General features: G+C 39.5%; 1 non-coding gene across 1 annotated transcript; it reads left to right on the top strand.

Moving 5' to 3' along the window:
- Positions 1 to 18685: 18685 nt before the first annotated feature.
- TRNAP-AGG (transfer RNA proline (anticodon AGG)) lies at positions 18686 to 18757 on the top strand. Its single transcript has one exon. It is a non-coding gene; the product is annotated as a tRNA-Pro (tRNA).
- Positions 18758 to 23985: the final 5228 nt, after the last annotated feature.

The following is a 23985-nucleotide window of genomic DNA, read 5'->3' as shown; positions in this document are numbered from 1 at the left end:
TAAAATAAATGGGTCATGACTGTCAAACATTGGGGATTGAAATTCAATATTAGCAACTGCGATATACTTTGCTTTCAAATACGTTTTAAAACAATGGATAGCCTACAAAATAAAATCAGTGCATTGGATTAATTTAATAACACAATATTTTCATGCCATTGTAAACCTCTAAATGCTGCGAAGGAAAAACCATAGCAATAATAAGCAAGTCCACCATAAAGAAACTTGGTTTCATTAAATGGATGAAGTGATGCGTGTGTTTTAAATTTAAGGGGGTAAGTAGTTAAGTAGTAGTAGTAGTAGTTTTGAGGGGAGGCGACCGACAGCTAAGGTCATTTGCGCCATAGGGGATGGACAGGAAAGGATGAAGGGTGGAGAGAAACCCGGCGTCGGCATTAGCCTACTCTTTACGAAAGGCGCCAAGGGGTCCGCAGTTTAGCGTCCCATCCGACGGACGGCGTACTCCCTCAAAGTGCCCTCCACAAAGCACCTCAAGTAGGGATCGAGATACCTCTGAAAAATATTCAACACCGCCGGGATTTGAACCCGCGCCCTCAGGGTGGGAAGCCAGTACGTTAGCCCCCGCACCATCTCGGTAGTTCAGTGAAATTATTAATTAAGTCAATCGAGAAATATTACCGAATATCCAATTTATCTAATGATTATTATCATTAAGTTTCATAAGTTTTTATCAAACTTAAACGAAACTAAGCTTTTAAAAATGTGAAAAATCTCGACTTACTTCTGGAACCAAAGAATTGGAAATCCCTCATACTCTCTGTGGCGATTTCAACCATGCAGAGGTAAAAATTGAAAAATATGAAATTACACAATTTATGTTTGTACTAAATACGTGAATGATTAGAAGTTTGTCATGTTTCAGATTATTATTATTATTACTTTTCATAATTCACTATGAGAAATTGTGGTGATTCTAGAGCTAATTTGGCAAAAACAGAGCTTCCGTACCAGTCTCGCGTATCAGTCGAATTCTCGTGAAAGAATAGTTGGAGAGTTATAAATCGAAGTTCAAAATCGTGGTTTTGACAGGGAAACTTCTCTAAATCGAAACTCGAAAAATCTTGAAAAGGCGTTCTTCATGCAAAAGTTACACAATGCTCATTTGGATTTCCGCAGTGCTTTTAATTTTTTGCAACTCGAATTTATTTTCTTTGCGGACGGAGCCTCTGGTTCAGCAAATGAGTAATAGAACTCGTGAGTAAACTATTATAGGCCGGAGTAACAATTCTTAACTGTTCGTTTCTTATTCGATATGAGCGGCCAGCAGTGGCTTCTACTTAATATAGAAATATATGCCCTGTGTGACATTCATGGCAATGGCTCTATTCCCCCAGAACCAGATCAAGTATCAATCATATGAATTTAGTTCAAGCTGGAAACTTTAGGAAGCTTTAGGGCATTGCATCCTCCATCTTAATTCATTTTAATTTCCATGAATTATCATTTGTTTTTATCATGTCTCACGATTTTCAAGTTATCAATACATCCCTTTAATTAAAATTTTGCGGCAAGTTCTCCATTCTATGCATGAAAATTGGGTTTCTGACAAATATTGCTTACATTTTTTGCATTCCTCTTTAAATTTTTTATTCCTTATTGTCATTTTCTGCCTCTAACCATTAATACCGAATTATGCCAGAATATTTGAATCTATGTATTAAATGATATTTAGCTAATACTTACATTAGAAGGGAATTACCCTCTAAGGTGAATTGGTTTAGTTTTGCCTTGGTAAAAGAAGTAGGAAAAGAGGAAGAAATGAAATTATTAACTTTGAGGAATCAGAAGATCATCGAGGGTTTTAATATGATTGCGTGATTAAAGCTCATGCTCTTTGAGGAAAACGTTTAGTAGTATATTGGCGCCATTTTATGCTTTGGTTTACAAAATTATGGCGGATTTATTGTTAGTAGAAATAAGGACAAAGGAAAAACTGTCAGAAATGGGCGGGAACGAGGAGGAGGAAGCGGGAGAAACAAATGATGCGGTTGGAAGTATATGCGATGGTACAGTATCTCCGTGGGGAACATGACAGTGCAGTACTGTGAGGGCCCGCGTTTTATTCCGTGGGACGCCTCTGGGAAACCTCAACTTCATACTAGCTAGCTGTGTAATTTTTCGGGTGCCAGATGCTCCTAGAACATCAATGGCGGCACAGAGAAAGGAGCTGGCTGCCAACCCTGGTGTGTGAATTTCCTAGGCCGTTGGGTTTAGCGCTAAGATTAATCCTCAACCATCAATGCAATCATTTCAGAGTGTAAAATTCATTCGCCTCGATTGGGATTCGACCCCGAAACACTCGATTTGAAATTTCTCAACCATCAAACCAACATTCAGATCGATTACGAATGCGACTATACAAGAGTTGTAGTTGTAGAGAATCTTGTACTTTAGATTAATGTTCCCTCCCTTGAAAAGGAAAGGGAAGAACCTAGGAGAGAAAAAAATGGGACGGAAAGAGCGGAGGACAAAAGACAAAGGGTTTGATGGGGTTGGAGGTGATTTTTTTAAGGAAATTGATAGGGAAGATTTTCGCGAGGTATTGGAAAATATAGAAATATGTTCGCACAAAGAAAAGAGGAAAAAGTACATTTTGGTTCAAATTAAGGCCATTTGTAACTAAAGAGGAAGTTACGCATAAAAAATGTAAAAGTTGGCCTCCTCAACTCGTCAATTAAATTAACAATGACAGCGACGGCATTTACGAGAACTCCATTGATAACCATTTAAAATATTCGGGTTTTTGATACCCGAACATTTAATTCTTTGCGGCAGTTATTGGGATCCCTACTGCCCGTTTAAGGTTATAATTTAATTACACAAACTAATAAATTAAGGCACCCGATGGGATGTTCATCCTATAATTTAAGGTAACTGACAACACTCTTGGCGTAAACGAGCGTTCGGCGAGAATTATGGGCTCATCAGTGTTCGGGCGTATTTATAAGATAATGAATAAATTTAATGATAGAAATAGCTCTCTAGTCATGTGCATAGGTGTGCAGATGAAATAGGTTGCCCGGCGGCGCGCCACGGCGTGCTAGGAATTCCTCCCTGGACATCGCCGCGCCCCGCCGCTGTCGACCAATCACCGCCCTCCTCCTCTCGCTCCCTCCTCTTCTCTCTTCGGGACCCGTTCCTACTCCCCCCAGTAGGTCGCACGGCCCCCTACACCCACACTATCCCCGCCCCCTCTTCCTCGCCTTAACTACTCAACGCCTCCAATGTGCCACTCTCACATTACAATCAACCCCCTTCCCGTCCGTCTCGCGTCCCATCCACTGCCTACATGCCCCCCTCCGACCTGTCCCATTTGGTTCCCCCCGTCGTTTACCTGTGCCATCGACTCGACTCCCGATCACCAATCCACCGCCGCTGTTAATGTTTTCGTCCCCTCGCAACAAGCCTGCCTGCCAATGCGCAACGAGATTGGGAGCGTGTAGGTTTGGTGGTGGTTGCCCGACCCCTGTTACTGGAGGACTGGATTCGATTACCGATTGTGGCTGGGACAAGGCTCTTAACTGTGATCCTCCCCTGAGCCGAGTGCGTGAGATTCATGGAATTAAACCCAGGAACATCTCCAATTGCAGCTGCCAATAGGATGAGATTCTGAACATTTAATTTCTGGGGCCTGGTTTATGGACTTACTCCGCAGGCTCGCCTTATTTCATCGTGTCTCCCTAATTTATGGTTGACGGCAATGGATTGTTGAATTGTGGGAATTTCGAATAAGCCTTCTGAAGGGGGATAAGATTAGGCCTATTGGATGGAATGGGAGGGGGTAGAAATTATGCTAAGTTAAAGAATTGTTTTTCGAGTTCATTGTTTCTGCGTACCTATTTATCTACCTGTAGTACCCATTTTTCTAGGTGGTGTGTCGATAAATAAGGTTGTTTACGTATTTCCTCGGTCTATAAAATAAGTGCCTTACCTATGGGATAAATTGCGATAGTAATGATAAATGATAACAGGCCCTAATGGAGTGAATTACATAAATGACAGACGCTTTCCAGAATATCTATCGCTAATACATACTTATGCTCTCCCAGAACAATAGTGGGTATACACTCAACGCTCATTACAGCACCTCCATTTTTGTTAGTGTCAAAATTCGTTCTAATGGCCACTCAAAGTTTTTGAAAGGAATTTGAACTCCTTTTTTCTGACGAAAAGAAACGCGTTCAGAAATAAAGTTATATTTTTGTAAGGCTTACTTTTTTTAATTATTGCAAGCAAACATACGCTTATTTGTCTGTGAAATGAATAAAGTTCTTTATTTTCTAATTAAATAATCAACTGTACATGTGTATTTATTCTGACTCTTTATCAACTTACGAGTATACCCTGGACAGTTGCATATGATAGCTATAACTAAGAGAATATTTATTTTCCTTGATCGCGATATTTATGATTTTCAATAGGATCTTATGTACATATTAATTATGCTAAATGCTACGATTTGTAATACTCCTGATTAATTGCTAATCCTATGGAACCTCTGAATAAGGATATACTAATGATCAATTTATATTTATTTTCCAAGCTTTATTTTAATGTTAAAGTGGAAGTTATGAACCGCGAGCTGGTAGTCTGGTGGTTAATTGCCTGAATAAACAAGGAACGTATCGCCTATTATTTGTCTGCATAAATTAAAGTTATTACCCGCGTATTCGTGTAATAACTCCCAGGGGGTTGATTTTTCGTAACGAAAAACTCCCAGACTATAAGGTATGCGGCATCAGACGCTTTTGAAAAGGAAATTAAATTGTTGATCTCAGGAAAATTTAACTCAACGAGGGGCACCGCAAGGATCATAATTTCACTTAATTAGTAATTATTTTAATCATTTCATTGTGGCAATTCACATTTAGGCTTTTAGGTAACATCAGGTACTAATCGGGAAAATATACATAGTTTTCTTATTAAGTGATCATGAATTTTCATGAAGTGCCTTTTGCCGAATGTGCACTGATCAGCAAATCAAAGATCCCGAAGAGATAGATTTATGGCGACACAAAATGAGAAATACCGTTAAACTTGAACTTGTAGTTTAACGTAACTATTCAGTTGAATTTCTCCCATGTATTTCTCATGCCTTCACATTTTATCTACACATGCATCTACATATGTAATTGTCCGCAAGCCACCTCAAGATCGTGTGGCGGGGGTGTTAGGTCACCATAATAGTAGGTGTTGGGTGCATACTCCCATCCCGTCACCTCTACGCAAAGTTTGATCATTCACTCGAAAAATGTTAATCACGCGAAAGAAAGTATTTATATGCAACAATATCCAACACTAGGATTTTATTAAGTATACTGCCGCTTAAGGTAGGTTTGGATGGACACAGCTACCAAATAAATATTTTAATTCTCCTAACAAAACACAATCCAGCATCTCGCTCTACAAGTCCCTCTTCATCTCTGTGTACTTTCTTCCTCCCTTTACCCTGCCCAGTATCCCTATTCTATTCCTGCCTTTTCCTCGTTCACCTAACATTCTCCCTTCTATTACAGTCTTCAACATCCCACTGCCGATCAATGCGCCCTTTATCCATTGTTCCTGGCCGTCATCAATTTCTCATTTGTTTTCTTCTCGGTCCATTTCACCTTCTCCATTCTTCTCCATACCCTCATTCCAAAAGCCTCTATCCTCCTGCTCCAATTACCACGTTTTCGCGCCGTGCATACATGCGCCGCTACGCTCCATATAAAAGTTTTCACGAGTCTTTTCTTAATATCCTTACTCAACGTCCCTGTCATCAACTCCCTCCTCCTTGTGAAAGACTCTTTGCCTATTTCTCCTTTTTCTTCTCCTTGCGTCCCTACAACTTTGACCGTGTTGGTCCAAAACACTTCCAAAATACGTTATCTGCTTTACCAGCTCTAGTTTTTGCCCTCCTATTTTAATTTTTAGCTTAGCCTTTGTCTTTCTAGAAAATCGCATAACCTTTGTTTTATTAATATTGATTCTCATCCCACATCTGTCGCACTGAATTTCCGATTCGCTCAGCAATGCTTGCAACCCCTTGGCTGACTGACAAACTAAAGCTTCGTCATCAGCAAACCGAACTGATTTCACGAATTCCCCGCCGACTTTCATTCCTACCTCCAGTTCTTCCCATGAATCTTTAATCATTTCCTCCATACATACGTTGAACAACACCCTTGATAATGGACAACCCTGCCTTACACCTATCCCTAATACTGCCCTTCCGGACTCTCCGTCCCACTTTCACTCTTTCTAATCATCTCATCCGTGATGCATGGTTTCCATGTCGTTTTCCTGTTAGCAGTTCTTTTGCCGCTTTGAATATTCCTTTTTTTATATACTAGAGGCAGTCTAATGAAAACCAAACATCTGCCATAACACCCAATCCGCTGATAGCTAGAAGCTAGCTTTTTTCGTGTTGATACTGCGATTACTGTGGTAGGAGAACTGCATAGTGACAACTCACAGGCACACGCAGTTGTTGGGTTATGTCCTTGTTAGTGTGCCGACATATTGTTGTAGCGGGTGTTCGATTTTCATTTGACTGCCGGTCATATTTCCACTTTTCCCCGAAGAGACTCCTTTCCCTTCCTAGTGAATTACTCTACAGTCCACTGATATTTTTCCTTGTCATTCCAGTTAATGCTTCTACATTCCATTTCCTAACCCGCCGCCCCTGCCTTATCTCTTTTGAATCGGATGCTACCCTTCATAACAACTCAATTGTGGTCGGAGTCGCATTCGCTCCCGGGAAGCAGTGGGAATTGATCACACTGTTCCTGAATCTGTGCCTAAGCATAGTATAATCTTACCGATACCTTTCTGATACACCTGGCATTTTCCATGTATACCTAGGCCTTTTATGGTGTTTAAACCAAGTGATGGTGATGACTAACCCCTGTCTCCTCTAGAACTCAATTTCTTTCTCTAAATGGTCATTCCTCGTGCCTAAATCGTAGTCCCTCACCCCATCTCCATTTCTTCCTTCGCCTGCCGTCGCATTCCAATTCCCTATCCCTATCAAATATTTCCCTGCAGGAACACACGTGTTTATGTCTTCTAACTGATCGTATATCTTATCGACCCCTTTCTCCTTATGTTTGCTCGGTGGCATGTATACCTGAACAATAATCAAGTTCGTCGGTTCTGCCTTTACCTCTACAAGTAATATTTTGTCCGTTGCTTGCTCTATGCTGACTTTGCTGCTTCCTACCTTTTTATTAAAGTAAATCATATTGCAACCCCTGGTTGGCTCTCGTACTTTCCGCTAAGTATTAATGTATTACGATAACTCCTGTAGTCCCTAATATCCTTTTATCTCACCTCGCATTGACTTTATTTCTGTTTCGTATTGATCTATATTTCCTCTTTCCATCTCTTGCTTTATTCTTTAATTTCCCTATCCTCAACATTGTCCTGAAATTCCAAGTTCCTATTCTAAGTAATTCGATCTTCCTCTACTGCGTCTTCTGTGCTGCTACTGTCAGTTTTGTTTTACAAAGGTTTTCATGAGATGTCGACCGCGAAAGACTTGCCTCTCCTGTTGCCCGGCACGACACATGGCCGATTGGGCCGAGTCTCGTAGTTGCCAGGACTCATTTTTCTATGCCGCCCATCATGAATATCTTGGTATTATTAATTGAGGTGGTTTCCCATTGCCTACCTCAATAGTATTTTTAACGTCACACCATCACTCAATGGCCGCCCCTCATGGGTCAGGCGCCTTTGCAGCCGCGTCGCTGAGAAACAGACGCTGCGCGGACTAGCATGCGTCTGGGTCCTAACCTTCAACCTATCTGGCGTGGGTTATCTTACCAGGAGTAATTTTCATTGTTCCCGGCAGCACAGCTCTAGGATCATCGGAACGCGTAAATCCTTCCACGAAGTCAAGGATGTAGTTCATGGGAGTGTGAAAAGATATACAAGATATACATAAAATGTGTACTATTTACATTCACTTACAAGCAGTCTCGTCGTTGCTGCTCAACGGATGTATCATCTAACTTCGGATCATCTTTCAACTTTGGGAGGCGTCACACACAACTCCGCAAACACTGTACTGACAGGACAGAATTTAATCGTGAGGGAACATATTTATTTTTAAGGACCCAAGCGAGATATATAAGTAATAGAATTCCTGGAAAAAGTTTTCGTGGTTTGATGAAAAACTCAGGAAGGAAATGCCATAAAAACATTCTTTGGACCATTTCCTTATTTTAACTCCATGTCATTGAAGTTTATCGTTTAGTTCGATCTAGAACATTCATCTTTTGAGCATAGGTTCCCGTTTACAAATCCAGGGAATAAATTTGAGTATCCACAGCAACATTGAAGAACTTTTGTTTTCTGGGTACTAAACCAGTAAAGTTAAGAATATTGCAACAGATTAGAAGAACTATGTGGTGAGGGAGCACCAAAATATTAATGGCATCGAACTACAAATTATGCTCAGATGGTTGTTACAGGTTTTAACCAAAAAAGATTAAATTTATTTGTTTAAAATGTGCTGATTAAATTCTTCACCAGGGCAAGTCCTGAGTTCAGGTTGCCTAATTTTTAACAATGGAGACCCAAGTATACTTCGAGCTTAGCAAACACGCGAGCTTTATCTAGGGAGTCAAGGAGCGCAGTAACATTATTAGGGCCATTCGTCTACAATCCTGTCTCCGGACAACGTTTCTAACTGTGTGGGAAACCACGCTGGCAGAGGAAATTGATTGATATACTTATAACATGAATTAAATTTGGACACATCGCGTGAAATCTATTCATATTAATCCCCTCGATCGTCTGGTTTCAGACTATGGTTGAGGTACTTGCATCTTCCTGAGCTGAAAATAGTTTCCAATGATTTTTTGTTGATTAACCAGACTCTTGATGTTTATTTAAAAATTATTTATATGCTGATGCACAGATTGTACGTGTATTACGCCGCATACGGCACGTATTATGATCTCTAGTGTTCAGATGTGTGAGAGTGGAAACGGAAGAACGGACCGTTTTCGTGAAGGCGCGTGACCATTTTGACGATATTTTGATTAGACCCGTAGGGCGGAGGAGAAGCTAAGCCATAGGCAAAGGGAACATTTGAAGAGGAATATGGAAGAAAGGGCGTGTATGCGGCACCATCACGCGAATTCTTCATTTCCGGTCGTTGAGAGGGCAAGCGAAGGCAGTTTGCGTGTTCACGAGACCCAAATGCTTCCTCCCCTCTGGGATCGGTCGGACGATTCCTTCACTAACCCTGCCTCAGAACTCATGCTAGAGTGCCTGTCAGATAAAGTATAGGGCCATCTAAGTGAGATAGATACCTGTTGCAAATAAATAAGAAAAAAAATAAGTTTTCAAACACCACAGCATTCGTTGCGATTACGATCGAGTCTTCAGAAATCCGGTCGAGAAACTCCAAGAATGACGCTCCGGAAATTCTGCCGAAAACCGTTAACATATCTTTTTATCTAATGTTCTCTATAAATGTCGGTTGCCGAATCGTCTGTATAGTAATCCATATCATCATGCAACTCATCGATCAGAAATATAATCCGGCATTGATATGCAACAAGTCCATTGATTATTTAAATGTCCATTCTGATTCTATCGGTGTAGGCAGTAAGGTCGTAAACGTTAAACCCGATTCCTCCTAGACAAAATCTTGAACTCGTTGAGGATACTGTAATTATTATAAGACGGCAGGATTTTTACTGATTTGGAAGTGATAAGAATATAGTTAATTATTATGTATATTAGAAATTTCTGGTTATGGCGCATATTGTATCCATTGAGACTTAGAGATGGTTAATTCGATTCAATATTGTAACAAGAATATTGGTGGCAAAATAAAAAAAATTCAAAATTTGATGAGGCACGTGATAAATGGCCTCGAGTCGGGTGTAAAAACACTATTAATAGTCGTACCACACTGCACATAACAAAAAACTCATTCCATAATGGGAAACTTTCATTCATTTCTATCTTTAATGCTTGAAAAGTTTCCAAAATATTTACTGGTATTTCAATAATTTAAAAAGAACCTCTTTTATTCCTAATTTACGCTAACGACATTGACTCTGTAGTCACTGGAAAGGTACGTTTGTTTGCCGACGATACAGTGGTTCACCGTGATATCCGTGATCCTGAGGACACAGCAGCTTTGTCAGATGACCTTAATGATATACAATGCTGGTGCGACGCTTGGAAATTAGAATTAAACTTAAAAAATGCCTAGGCGTTACCCCCACTCACGATCCCTCCTGGGTGAAACACAAACGGGGAATATGTGGACAAGCTAACAAATATTACGATTTATTAGAAGAGTAATAGGTAAATGTGATGAGAAGGTCAAAGAGAAATGTTATCTGTCGTTGGTTAGGCCTGATTTAGAATATACTGCGAGTATATGAGATCCTCAAGAAGTTGAATTAATTGCCGAATTGGATGGCGTGCAGCGTAGACGAGCTAGGTTTGTAAAACGTTGTTTTGATCAACTTAGTGGCGTCTCCAAAATATTAGAGTAGCTTAGCTGGGAATCACTCACGGAGCCAAGTTTAAATTATAGATTGAAGCTCTACAGGCTTCCCATCATGAGGCCCCGGGTTCAAATTCCAGATTTTATCAGTGGTATCTCAATCCCTACTTGAGGTGCTCTGTGGAGAGCACTTTGAGTGGGTATGGCGCCCGTCGGATTGGACGTTGATAAATTTCATTATACCTAAAATTATTCCTTATCCATGCTTAATTTTTTCGTTGCAATAGTTCCTGTAAAGTTTTTCTTTGCACACAAATTTACTCTGTTAATTTGTCCCTAACCTGTTTTCATTTTTGAAGCCTAAGAGAAAATATTAAATAGTTCGTGAATATTTAAATGTAATACATTTTTTGGGATTGTATGTCTTTGTCACTTGATGAGGTAAGGGAAATATAAGGCGAAGTAACATTGGCTCACCTTTATTGAGTGCTATGTATTACAAAATGAAAAAGCCTTGAACATTTAAAATAGAACTACAGATAGGGACCTGTATCCATCGCATTTCCCGTGGAGACAGGATTTTATCCTAGAAAAAAATCACGTATAATATATTTTTTATGCTAAATGAATAATATGATGATTGCAGGATTAGATCAATCAATGCATTTCTTTGTATCGTACATATTATAGACACTGATTAGTATAGACATCCAAAAAAATACATTACTTTTGGTGTCCAGGTAGCTTCAGCCCAACGAAAAAGAATCCATTTCTTCTCCATTGGACAGTTTTTATCCTTTTTCCTCGGCCAAAGAGGCCTGAAACCGAAATGTAAAATATTCCTTCGGGTGTCCTTTTTTAGAAGAACTAATCAAAAAATAAATATAAGGTCTTAAGGTATGAATTTTGTACTTGAATCTCAATGGCCATTCATGAAAAAATTGGAATTTCATTAATTAATTCATTAAAAGAATGTTTTAATCTAGTTTCATGGCTTTGTTTGGTATACCGGAATGTGATGTGAGATTTAAGATGCATAAAATGTGATGAAATTTGATTTATCATTTTTGACAAGAATGTATGGAGAGTTTAGTATTCAACATTGTTTTGTGTTGAGTCCACTATTTTATTGAATCACGAAAACTCTAGGGATAATCTTTCTCCGAGAGAATCAGGATGTTGGAGCTTTAGTATCCTTCTAAATAGGGGTTTATTCAATATAAAACTATTCTAATAAAACTTATTAAATTATTGCCAATTATCATTGAATGAGTTCATATAAAAATATTATTACACAAAAAGTATGAAAATACCACATTTCTCTCTGAAAAGAAATTTTAAGGTAACATAAACCAAAACACAGTTGACCCTTTTAGTGCTATTTTTTTTTAACGTTTCCAAAATCTTTAATCTTCAACTTTTTGTACTCAGTTGCTTTCTTTAAAAAACTTGTTAGGAATCTTTACTCATTTACTGGCAGAATCATGTATCGTATGAATAGTCAGTCATTACTTCCCCTTAAAAGTAGTCGTAATTTTAAGGGAGGCAACTGACAGCTGAAATTTATGAACCATTAGGGATAGTCGGGTTATACTACCTTGATCAAAAATTTCCCGGAATTTATTCAGAAAATTAAAAATACAAGTTTATTCATCTAAATCTATATTGTCCCCTTCAAAGTAATCCCCATCGACTGCAACACACTTATGCCAGCGCTTGATCCAATCCTCGAAACATTTTTTATATTCGGTTTTCGGTATGTCCATCAGTGCTTCCTGCGATTTTTCCATTACTTCCTCTCGGCTGCTAAAACGCGTTCCCCGTAATGGTTTTTTAACTCGATTGAACAGAAAGAAGTCACAGGGAGCCAAATCAGGTGAATTCGGTGGCTGTTGGATGGTATTTGTTGCATTTTTCGTCAAAAAATTACGAATAATGATAGCACTGTGCGACGGTGCGTTATCATGGTGCAAAATCCACGAGTTTTCTGCCCACATTTCTGGTCTCTTTCGGCGAATTGCTTCACGCAAACGTCTCATAACGCCCAAATAATACTCTTTGTTTACTGTCTGGCCTTCTGGCAAAAATTCATGATGCACTACACCGTTGTAATCCATGAAAACCGTCAGCATTGCCTTGTTTTTGGACTGAAAACGACGTGGTTTTTTTGGTCTCGGCTCATTTGGTGAACGCCATTCACTTGCCTGATGTCTGGATTGCGTGTCGTACTCATAAACCCACGTCTCGTCTCCAGTAATGATCCTTTTGATGAATGTGGGATCGGATTCAGCCTCGCAAATCATGTCTTTTGCGACGTCAACACGGTCTCTTTTTTGCATGACATTGAGGTCTTTTGGCACCAACTTTGCTGCTACACGACGGAAACCCAAATCATTAACCACAATGTCTTGGGCGGATCCATAGGCAATGTTCAAGTCCTCCGCTATTTCTCCGATGGTTAATTTGCGGTTATTGACCAACATTTCTTTTACTTTATCAATTTTTTCACCGACTTTCGATGTCGATGGTCTGCCACTGCGTTCATCATCTTCGATTGACTCACGACCACTTCTGAACCGCTCGTGCCACTGGTAAACGACCGTTTTTTTTAGAGAATCGTTGCCGAAACACTTTTCCAACATTTCCAACGTCCGTGCGCCACTAAATCCGTTTTTTACGCAAAATTTAATACAAGTTCGTTGTTGCAAATTTAAATCCATTTCTGCAATTGTAAAAAATCGCCAACACACACAGAGATAGATGTACTCTTGGCTACGTAACTTTTGCAAATGTCAAGTTATGACACTAAGATTTAAAGGGAATATCAACAACAGATGTACCAATTTAACAAAAAAAACAGAACTCAAATCGGAACGATGGGAGCGCCACACGGTGGTTATTCCGGGAACTTTTTGTTCAAGGTAGTATGGTCAATGTAGGATATTCAGGAGATGGAGGAAGGGTGGAGAGATACCAGGTGGCGACAGCAGCCTACTCGTACTCCTTGCAAAATCCGCCAAGTGGTTCACGATTTGACGCCTAGTGCGACGGGCAGCGTACTCCACTTGAAGCCTCCTCCATATAGTCCCACTTTCAGGGACCGGGATTACCACTAAAAATAAATCCGCCACCGCCGGAACTCGGACCCGGGCCCCCCCATTCCTAATACCTAGGGCATTTCCCGCTTCTCCATAGAAGCTCATTAAATAGTATTACCGCAAGCTTAAAATGTTAAATTATGCAATTTGAAGCAGTTACCTAAACCAGAAATAATAATGGGCCGTGTATGAATAAATGTTCACGTGAGGCATTTCTGCTGCCTAATGTAAGGTTAGATTTTCCATAACGATGAATCATATTCGCCATTGGAGAAACCTCATCCCCTCCTCCTATTTATCAATAGTACGTAATATCCGTGTAGAAAATAAGTTACACCTAAAATGCTACTTAAGTAAGCACTCCCTAACCAGTTCCCCTTCTTTAAATTATTCATATTGAAAACCAATGTAATGTCCCCTTATCTTGCATGGGGTGAAGGTTGCCCGGAAACCAAAGAGAATTATCTATAAAGTTACAGGGAAGGAGAAGTGGCCCGTTTCTCAGAGTTTCTAGATATTTTACCAGCCCTTAGAAACACTGATAATTGAAATAAACTTTAAATTTCTCCTTTAAAAAGGACTTTTATACTGATTTGTAGCCTAGAAAAGGTTGGAGAGGAAAATCCATCAGGAGGCACAGAAAGTAGTATAACATAGTTAAAATAAGGGTTGAATTCTAGGATGGGAATAATTCTAGGTAGGTATAGTTTGGAAACTGTACATCTGCGCAGAAAAGATGGATGGAAAAAGTAACCTGGATAAATACGAGGAGAAATTAAGGCGCGGTGCAGTTGTTGGACAATATCGGAATGCCAAAAAATGGGGATGCAGGAAATATTGAATTAGGTGGAAATGGAGGACTATTTCTTTTAAGAATACTTGGGTAGATAGCGGAAAGAGTCGAAGGAAACAGGCATTATGGACGGCTTTAAAACTGGCTGCTTAGATCCTACACTGACATTAGAAAAGTGGGCAGATTAGTAGTAATAATGAGGAGTTGAAGAAGAAAGCTTTGACACCCTCTATGACAGAATTTCAAGTATTCATTCTCGTTTATTCCATTTAAATTCGTTGTACAAATTTACAATCGAGCATAAGGTCAACTGGGTTAGGCTGTTTGATAAACCATCCGCCTACTAACCCTAAGGGTGATCTAGTCCTGTATCTAGTGTGCGTGTTTAAACCCGATGGCTCGGGTCATTAGAATCTGTTTCAATTAATCTACCGAGGTAGCGACCTGGTGGAATCTCTAACAAAAACAAGGGAATATTACAGATCGACACAAAAAATTGTCATCAATACACCTTTGTCTCTAGCCCTGTACAAACTACAGTTAAGCTGGATCGTAGATATTGAACCAAAATATGCAGTCGGAGGCAAAACAACATGGTGGCTAAAAAATGTAGTTAGCTTTTCGCAGCTTTGGCACAGAGCAGATACCCATTATCTATGCAAATGGCCATAACTGGAAATTAATCACACAACTGGTAGGCGTGAACGAGGTTGCAGAACCAATTTCGGCATATCCTTGTCACCGTTAAGGCAGATCGAACACAGGTTAGCTCAGGCTTCCAATGGAAGATTGAGTACATTTTAACTGAACTGATATTATTCCAAATTTTAATTAATTATCCCGATAAATTTAAATGCATGTTTTTTTGGATCGCCCAAGGCTTTAAGGGATCGAGCCAGTGCGAGACATCCCGCTCATCGCGAGGGGGGATGGGGGAAAGGATTGAGAGAATTTCCGAGACGAATCCATTCGTCACGGAATGATGCCTCCTCGTTCTTCGGGTTCGGTGGGAGTGGGGGTTGGGGAAATGAGGGATGGACGGTGGAGGAGGAGAAAGAGGGGGGGGGGAAGGACGTAAAGATAGCCCGTGCCAAGCTGATTCCCTCCAAGGACGCCTCAAGGGCGACTGCGTCTCGCGGAAGGGACGGTCGGGGGACGCGGGTAAGGAGAGAGGAAGGGGAGCTGTCGCTCACGTGATCCCCTCGGAGTATAACGCGGCGGTTGCAAAGAGCTTCCGCATTCATTTTCGAGAAATACCGCAATTGAATCGTCGCCGGGGTGGGCGGCTAGAGCGCGACGCACGCCGTCTTCGCCATTCGGGTGGAGGAAAGAAAGAAAGCGACGTGATATCTGCGTCAGTGCCGTGCTTGCGAGACACCACAGTCGCCATAGCCGACATGGAGTGTTCAGCCCCGCCTGATCTTTTCTATTTACTGCATAGGTACATTGTGCAAAGTTTTTAGCCACCCCACCAAAGGTTTCAGTTAAAATATTTTGTATGACTGTGGTGTGGTGCATCATAACCATAGGCGTACCCCGTTTATTGTAACTTTTACTGTTTTATTAATCAATGGTAGCTAAACGCTAGGTGTGAATAAATGCAGGGCAGATGGCTATGAAAGCTTTTAATTAGTACATTTTCAACAGTTTTTCATACGAAAGATTTGTATATAAAAATATATTGATCCATAATTTCCCTAGTGGTAATCCCCAACTACCCTTAGAGCAAGTCTAAAATCTTTGATTTTGGTCAATTTTTCTGATAACTCTAATAGGAATATATTAATTTATTTTGGTCATTTGATAGAGTTCACCTAAGGCAACAAAACCTAAACGTTTATTCATATGAAAAGGGTGCACTAGACATGTCATTTCAAGGGAAACTGGTTGCAGAACTGATCGATGCAAGACATCATTTTTTCATCGCCCGATTCACGATCACAGCAGTAAAAATATTGCTTAGGCAACTCGAGCTTCTAGAGTGCCATTATCAATCACAATTTCTCTCATGCTTGGTCATCTCACACTCCCTACGATACATTTTAAATCAATGGATTTTGGCTACTGATCTCCCTCTTGGGTCTCTGTCTCTCATGGGTTGCATCTCCCTTCTCGCAGAGTATCCCCCTTGGAGGAGGCTTCGATGGGTCCTGTGACGTCACCGGAAGGACTCCAGGCATTTCCACGCCCCCGATCCATAATTCGATCTACCTCCGCGATCGACTTCTGATTTCAATTGATTAGGGAACCTGATACCTGGGGCCAAATCTTGAAATTATCTCCCAAGAGATGCAATTCCCTTGGGATAATAGTCGGACTTCCCATCTCTTCCTAAAAGATTCGAGGGAAATTAAAAATCAGTGCACTTTCACAGAAATATTGCCGCTTAAAACTGGGTATTTTTGACATTGGTTTGACTTTGGCAAAACGGGGTAGGACTTGAGCGTCATTTCTTCTTTGTTTTCAACACAATACCCCTCTCGTAAGAAACTAAAATACAAAAGATAAAACAATAGCCTCAGAGGAGTGTACATGACGAGCGTCACCTGGAAAGGTCAATGAGTATGTAGACTACGAATTAATGTTGGCTTGGCCTAAGATAGGGCGTTCTCAATGAAATAGCAGCAATATCGACATAATAATGCGAATTAGGATGAATTGATTTGGACCTGTTCGCAAACACCTCGCCTGCTGTCTCCGAGGTTCCACATTCGATTCCCGCATAGGTGCGAGCTCCTCCTTCACCCAGGGCTTGTCTTACGTCCGCCCCGCAAATCAATTTGTTGGGCGGCCCTTAAATAAACAAACAAATAAACACCCCGAAACTACAGCACACAATATTGTGATCGTCATTGGCAGGTTCCAGTAATATGTCGACCGTCTCCTAACAATATCGGTATGACAACATTTTCAATCTTTTGAGTTCATTCTTGGCTGCCAAAGTGAGTAAAATCCGTGAATAAAAAACTATACTCCTAGAAATACTCCGGGCCGATATGGACGATATTACCCGGTGGAGGACCCGAGAGGAATTTACACAGCTGATACGCCGGAAAAATACCAAATCTTTTATACTCCTAAACCCGCAACCATCCAATTACAAGCCCCACCTTCACCAGTGAAATTTAAGCCGCAAAAGAAACTATTCGAACTCTTAATTGGATAAGGATAAGGAAACCATAGACCACGGATTATATGATTAGAAAGATTTATCTATACAGTATCTATCAAGCTGTCGCAAGGACGTGTGACAGAGGGTGGTTGGTCACCAGCCATGCTACGCTAACACCAGCGATGCTAATATACTATATGTATATTCCCTCTACTCCCCCATGCACCTGGCACCCCGCGATCCACCAAAAACCGCGACCAAACCAAATATATATATATATATATATATATATATATATATATATATATATATATATATATATATATGTGTGTGTGTGTGTGTGTGTGTGTGTGTATTTATAAATATTGTGTAATGTTTATACAAATTGCTTAGTGAAATAATCTTCGATATAAATATTTCAAAGATTTCGTTTTCGTGATTAAAAATTTGTGGGATATAAAATAATTCCGGCTATGAAGATAAGAAGACTAATTTTGCGCTGAAATTAGGAACTAGTTAGGTGAGAGAAGGGGATGAAATGAGTACATTGAATAAATAGGGTAGTGTTGAACTTAGGGAGCCTACTAGACCAATATTATGGGGCGATAAAAAGTCTATAGTTATACACAACTTGTGGACATAATGAAAATCCCAACAAATAATTGAAAACATAGGCCTTGATATGAAAAATAAATATTGTTTCTTAATTTAACTACTAGAATTGTTTTTTCTGCTATAGAATTATTTACATTAGCTCATATAACACGAGAGCCATTCGTCGAGCATGCATTATTTTAAAATTATTATTTAATTATGGTTTCTTGAATTGACTGTTAAACAACCGTAACCACAGTTGAAAAAGGTGATAAATCATAATTAAAGTGGAAGTATATATGCTAAATGACTGCGTCATTTGTATAACTTGAACTTATATTTAAAATAAGAATACGCATTTTAAAATTGTGGATTCAATACATTCCACTATTGTTTAAAGGAGTAAAAATGATTTCAGTCAAGGCTAAAGAATTTTCCAATCTGAAATTGTTGCATCGAAACGTCTCTGGACATGTTGCGCTGCAGTCCGGAGAGCCCACACGAGTAAATAAAATGTAATTAATGTTAGTATAAGCCATGCTGTAAATAATGAGCCATGCTCTTATGCCATGGCATATCCATTACCATAAATTTTTGCTCACAGTTTCCGCGGCTCGTTGGTCTAGGGGTATGATTCTCGCTTAGGGTGCGAGAGGTCCCGGGTTCAAATCCCGGACGAGCCCGTTTTTTTACCTGCCCGATAATCAACATAGTTATTTGTGAAATAGCATATATCATTTTTTCCGTCATAGCGAATTCAATTTCGCTTTTTTTGTATGTTTTGGATTATTCATATTTTTCGAACGCAAAAAGGCAAATGTGATCTCTTAAGCATAGCTCCACAAAAACGCATTCGATTTTTATGATAAGCAGTGATTTTGAAATGGTTCCATGAAGAAACAGGAAGATTTAAACACGCCCAATAAAAATCTATGGTGTTTTTGAAAATTATACTGCGCGTTGAACTTTGGTTGTTTACTTCTGCCTCTTTTATACTGAATTAAATAGCTGTTCGGGCAAGGCATGAAACAGTTAAATTTCCGTTAAAAACTCTTTCTGTTATTGCGGGGGACGGGGTGATTCGGTGGCTAACCTACCTACTTCCCACTAAGAGGGTCCAGGTTCGAATCCTGGAGGCGGCGGATATTTTTCACCTGTATTCCGATTCCTACTTGATATGTGTCGTGGAGGATTTTGAGCCTCTACCTCTGCGCTGTCGCAGTAAGCTGTGGACCCCTTTCGCTTTTCCTAATGGCGCAAATACCCTGAGCCGTCAGGGTCAGATTTCCCTAAAAGTAATAGTACTAAAACATTTCTGATTTAAACAATTTAGATAAGATAAGGCTGGGGTCAACTCAAAACCCTTCGTGCTTTGCAATAAAGTAACATTGGTTCGATCTGAGAAACACACTTAGCTATCTCTACGAGTTTTATTTTGGATAGTTTTGTATGACCTTCTCATTGTTCCCTTTCTAGCCTGGCAAAGTCGAAAAAGCTTGATTAAATTATTTCTGCAAATATTTTCCTTTTACTAATTTATTTCATATTGCTAGCTTGCCCTAGCAAGCTTTTTTCCTCTGGTGCATTCATACATTTTTTCATTAATGATCTACTGTGCCTGAGACGGTTAACATTCCTTTTAGAATTTCGTCGGGGATATTTACCCAAGGCTCTTTCGGCCTTACTTCATTGAAATCATCTAATATTTCCCTATGGATCTGTTTGGTGTTTGACAAATACATTTTCTGAATTTGACCGCACTAGCAATACAGTCTTCTTTCATATGCGTCCATAAATGATGCATCCAATACCAATCTTTTCATCACCTATCGATTTCACAACTAAAATATTGGTACCACAAGCATGTCTCGAGAATCCAATATCCTCTGCATCTAGCTGGTTGCTATTTATGCACACCTTGACGAATAAAACTCTCACGTTAGTACGTGTACAATGGTATGGGAGGGTGCATAAGTAAATCTTTACAAATTTCGATGCATTAGACAAATGTTAAAATTCGCAGAACTGTATGGGGTTAGACCAATTGGTTAGCAACATTTAAACTTCGTTATCAAAGAGATTCCTACCTAATCACCAAAACAGTTGTACGTGTAATTTGCTTTGCGTTCTACCATGGTAATCATGTAACCTGAACAATCCATCCCTCGTCCCTCTCCGCGGGGGAAAATTCCTGCTACCTGTAACGTTGGGTCGCATTCCCTGTCTTTTACAGTCTTCTTGAGGGTTAGGGTGTTACCTACATCTACATCTACTTAATACCACGCAAGCCGCCGCAAGGGCGTATGGCGGGGGGTGTTAGGACACCACCCGTAATTTAGAAAAGAAAAAAAACCGCATGCAAGAACCACAAATTCATGCATCCACAAAAAACATGGGATATATTCATACATGAACACTTACACCCGACACACATGCAAACACTCAAACTACCAACTATCATACACATGCATCTGAAAGTATACCTAACAGATTTGCATTTTTAACTTTGCTCCGAATTGTAAATTCAATGTTTTCAATATTTATAAAGTGACTTCGGTTTCTTACTATTATGATTTCTGATTGTTCGGGGAAAGAATGAGTATTTGTACCTATCTGTCCTGGAATCTATCTCCCTTATTTTATCTTTGTGGTCTGATCTACCTAAGTAGCGTGGGACCTTTAATTCCTTCAGTGTCATAGTTAAACTCGTTTGTTCTGAACCTTTCTAAAAGTCGAAGCCTCGCTTGTTCTCTCCGCACTTCAAGTGGTTCCCAGCCTAAATCCTCTAAAAGACCTGTCACACTTGTGTTCTTATCATAACAATTTTTAACGAATCTAGCGGTTTTTCTCTGGACTTTATCTAATTCTTTTTGCCAAATTTTCTCCCAAGGATCCCAAATCCTTGCGGCATATTCCAAATGAGGTCTAACTAGAGCAAAATAACAACTCTCTATAACTCTTTCATTACATTTCCCCACCACCCGTTTTATGAAGCCAAGTTTCTTTAAAGCTGATCCGCATATTGTCCTGATATGTGCTCCCCATGAAAGGCGTGGTGTTAGAACAACCCCCAAATATTTAACTTGATTGGCCGTAGTCAGTACTGTACCCATCTATTTCGTAGTTTATATCCTGTTCGTCGCTCCCTTTGTTCCAAAATTTCAAAACTGCGCATTAATCTATATTAAGTGTTAATCCCCATTTATTGCGCCATTCTGAGATATTGTCTAAGTCTCCAGAGAGTAGCTCGGGAGGCCCATTTTGTTTTGTTGTGCTTGTTCATGTTGTAGCGGTGTTTCACATTCTTGCTTTGTGTGTCCTGGCTTGCGTGTTGTTGGATGGCTTTCGTGCTTTATCCTGGGGTGCAGTTGTTTGTTGATTTATGGTATATGTGTTTGCATGAGTGTTGGATGAAGGGATTTTTGCATGAGGGTGTGCGCTGCTGTGGGTGTAATTTTCCATGTTATTATTTTTCGTGTGGTATTGCTCCTTTTTACGGTTGGTGACCTAACACCCCTCGCCACACGCCCTTACGGCGGCTTGCGGGGTATTATGTAGATGTAGATGAACACCCTCTCTTTGTTCTTTGTTCAATGCTTGGGTGAACTACAATTATTCTGCAGTTATTCGTGTTGAAAAGTAATGATATTATTTTCATTCAATTTTCTATTTTTATAATTTTAAACCTTGTTCTTTATAGACTATGAGTTTCTTCTACTGGTAAACTCTATTTTTACTTGTAATTATTTACTCATTAGCATAAGACGTGTGGCTAAAGTTTAAATGATTGTCCTAAGTTTAATATCTGTGGTTCTCACATTTGTCTTCTCGGTCCTGTTATATGATATTATATTATGATTAGTTTAAGTTTGGTCTTATTACAGTTTTTAAGTTAGGTAAATTATTAGTGTTCTTTTCTTTGGCTGGTAATTAAATTTTGAATAACACTCCAATTGAATTGTTTCCCCGCCCTTTTCGTCAGAACTTCAATATCCCTCAGATTTTTTAAAGCTGAATGTATTTCCATATTACTAACTATTACTACTGTTACATTTGTACTATCCTCTTTTTTATATCTGTCTATATATGTGTCAAAAGAATTTCCTTTTCACGGTGCTCCAGGAAGTTCATTCTGAATTCTGACTCTGATTTAATTAATATGATCTAAAAGTATTGTGAAGAGACATCTTATAATTTTAATCGTCATTCGAAGCAAGATTCTCAATTCACCCGAATAAGCCTCTCGAAAATTAATCTCGTAATCACCAGCGGATCGGAAGTTGCAATTGACGAATGCCATTGCGTAGGTCGCGTCACTTTCGGCAAGCGTTTTCCTGTATTGATTTATCGAACCTACTTTGCTGCTCATTCTCCCTCTCTTCGGCTATATTCGGCAAACGACTGCATTATTTTTATTAGTATTTGTAATGAGTCATTTGGTACTGTCAGGAATCCACCGCAGCATGTGGAGAGTTGGTGAGTAGCAACATATATATCGATTCATTCATGCCTTATGATTGTGAAAATGTGGAATGCAACTAGCTGCTTTTTTATGATTCAATTTAGGCGAATCGTGCAAGAAAAAGCTAGAAAAGAGGGTATGAGGGAATTCAATATGGGATGTTAGCGCAAAGGCTAAAAAAGAGGAAGTACGTGCGTACGTGATCACCATTTTGCTTTGCTATCAAATGTTATTTGCACTTTCATAGTGCTTGGAAACTTGGACCAATTCTTTCGGCGTAGGTGGCTCATTTGTCTCTTATGATGACATCCCTTGAGAAATGCTAACTTGTTGAAATGTTGTTTAAAAATAAATGTCAGAGCACAGAATACTTTTTTTCGGCCGAAAATGTTTCAAATAAGGAAGAAGGATGATATAATAATCCTCTTTCGATATGGTGGTCTGGAGATGAATGGGTGAAGTAAGTCGAGTAAGGATGATAGATTATAAAACCTTGAATTCATTATGTTGGAAGAAGAAGTCTGGTAGTTGAGATAAGGTCGAAGGAGGTGGATTGGAGGGTTTTTGAAAGGTGAAGGAAAAACTCAATGGCACTCACTTTCTTCCCATGCAACATTTGAGAAATTTAGCGGATGATCTATTTGAAATCTATTAATTACTCAGCATGGCATCCATTTCCATTCTGAAACCAATACTTTCTTCAACGATTCCTGAATATTTACTCAAATTATGAAATTTGCCAAATGCGCAACCACATGTGTTTGTTTTTTCATTTCTACAAATATTCGCAGCTCCTCTGTGCACCACCAAAGTTCTTCAATGTGGGACTAAGGAGATATCATATATAATTATCAGCATCTAAAAATTACCTTGGAAGGCTCCTCAAGGGCGTGTGGCAGTGGTTGTTATGGCAACAGCTTTTTATGTTTAAATATGTATTTGTATATTAATGTGAATATTTATTTTCACATAAGCATGCACACGAGATACACAATACCTAAAAATGAGCATTCATTTATTTTTTGCTAATATTCGAAGCTTTAAAATTTTGCATTCATTTGTAAATAGAGGATAAACTCTTTTCGAGGTGGTAACGGCACTGTAGGAGAGGAATGTATATAAACACAAACAGTCAGATATAATTATTTATCCTCGTTATAATAATTTTTTCGATTGTATGCAACTGTTAGAACTTATTTTTGCGCCACGCATTCTACTTACACAGACCTGGATATCAATACGAAGACTTGGAGAATAATCTCCCATGCTAGCCGCCCACGTGGTGGCTTACAGGGCAAGAAGTAGACTCAAGTTTCACCCTCTTCGTCTGCGTTTATTTGTCTTTTCTCCTTTTTTTCCCCTCGCAAAATGGCGGAACCACTCCATCCAACCCCTCCCCTGTTGTCCCCTTCCTCCTTCAACAGCCACTCCAAACCCCCCTTTCCCCGG

The sequence above is a fragment of the Hetaerina americana genome, unplaced genomic scaffold, assembly GCF_022747635.1.
Source record: "Hetaerina americana unplaced genomic scaffold, ioHetAmer1.1.p SCAF_10, whole genome shotgun sequence".
Lineage (NCBI taxonomy): Eukaryota > Metazoa > Arthropoda > Insecta > Odonata > Calopterygidae > Hetaerina > Hetaerina americana.
The sequence above is the reverse complement of the archived record's forward strand: the minus strand, read 5'-3'. Positions and strand labels throughout refer to the sequence as shown.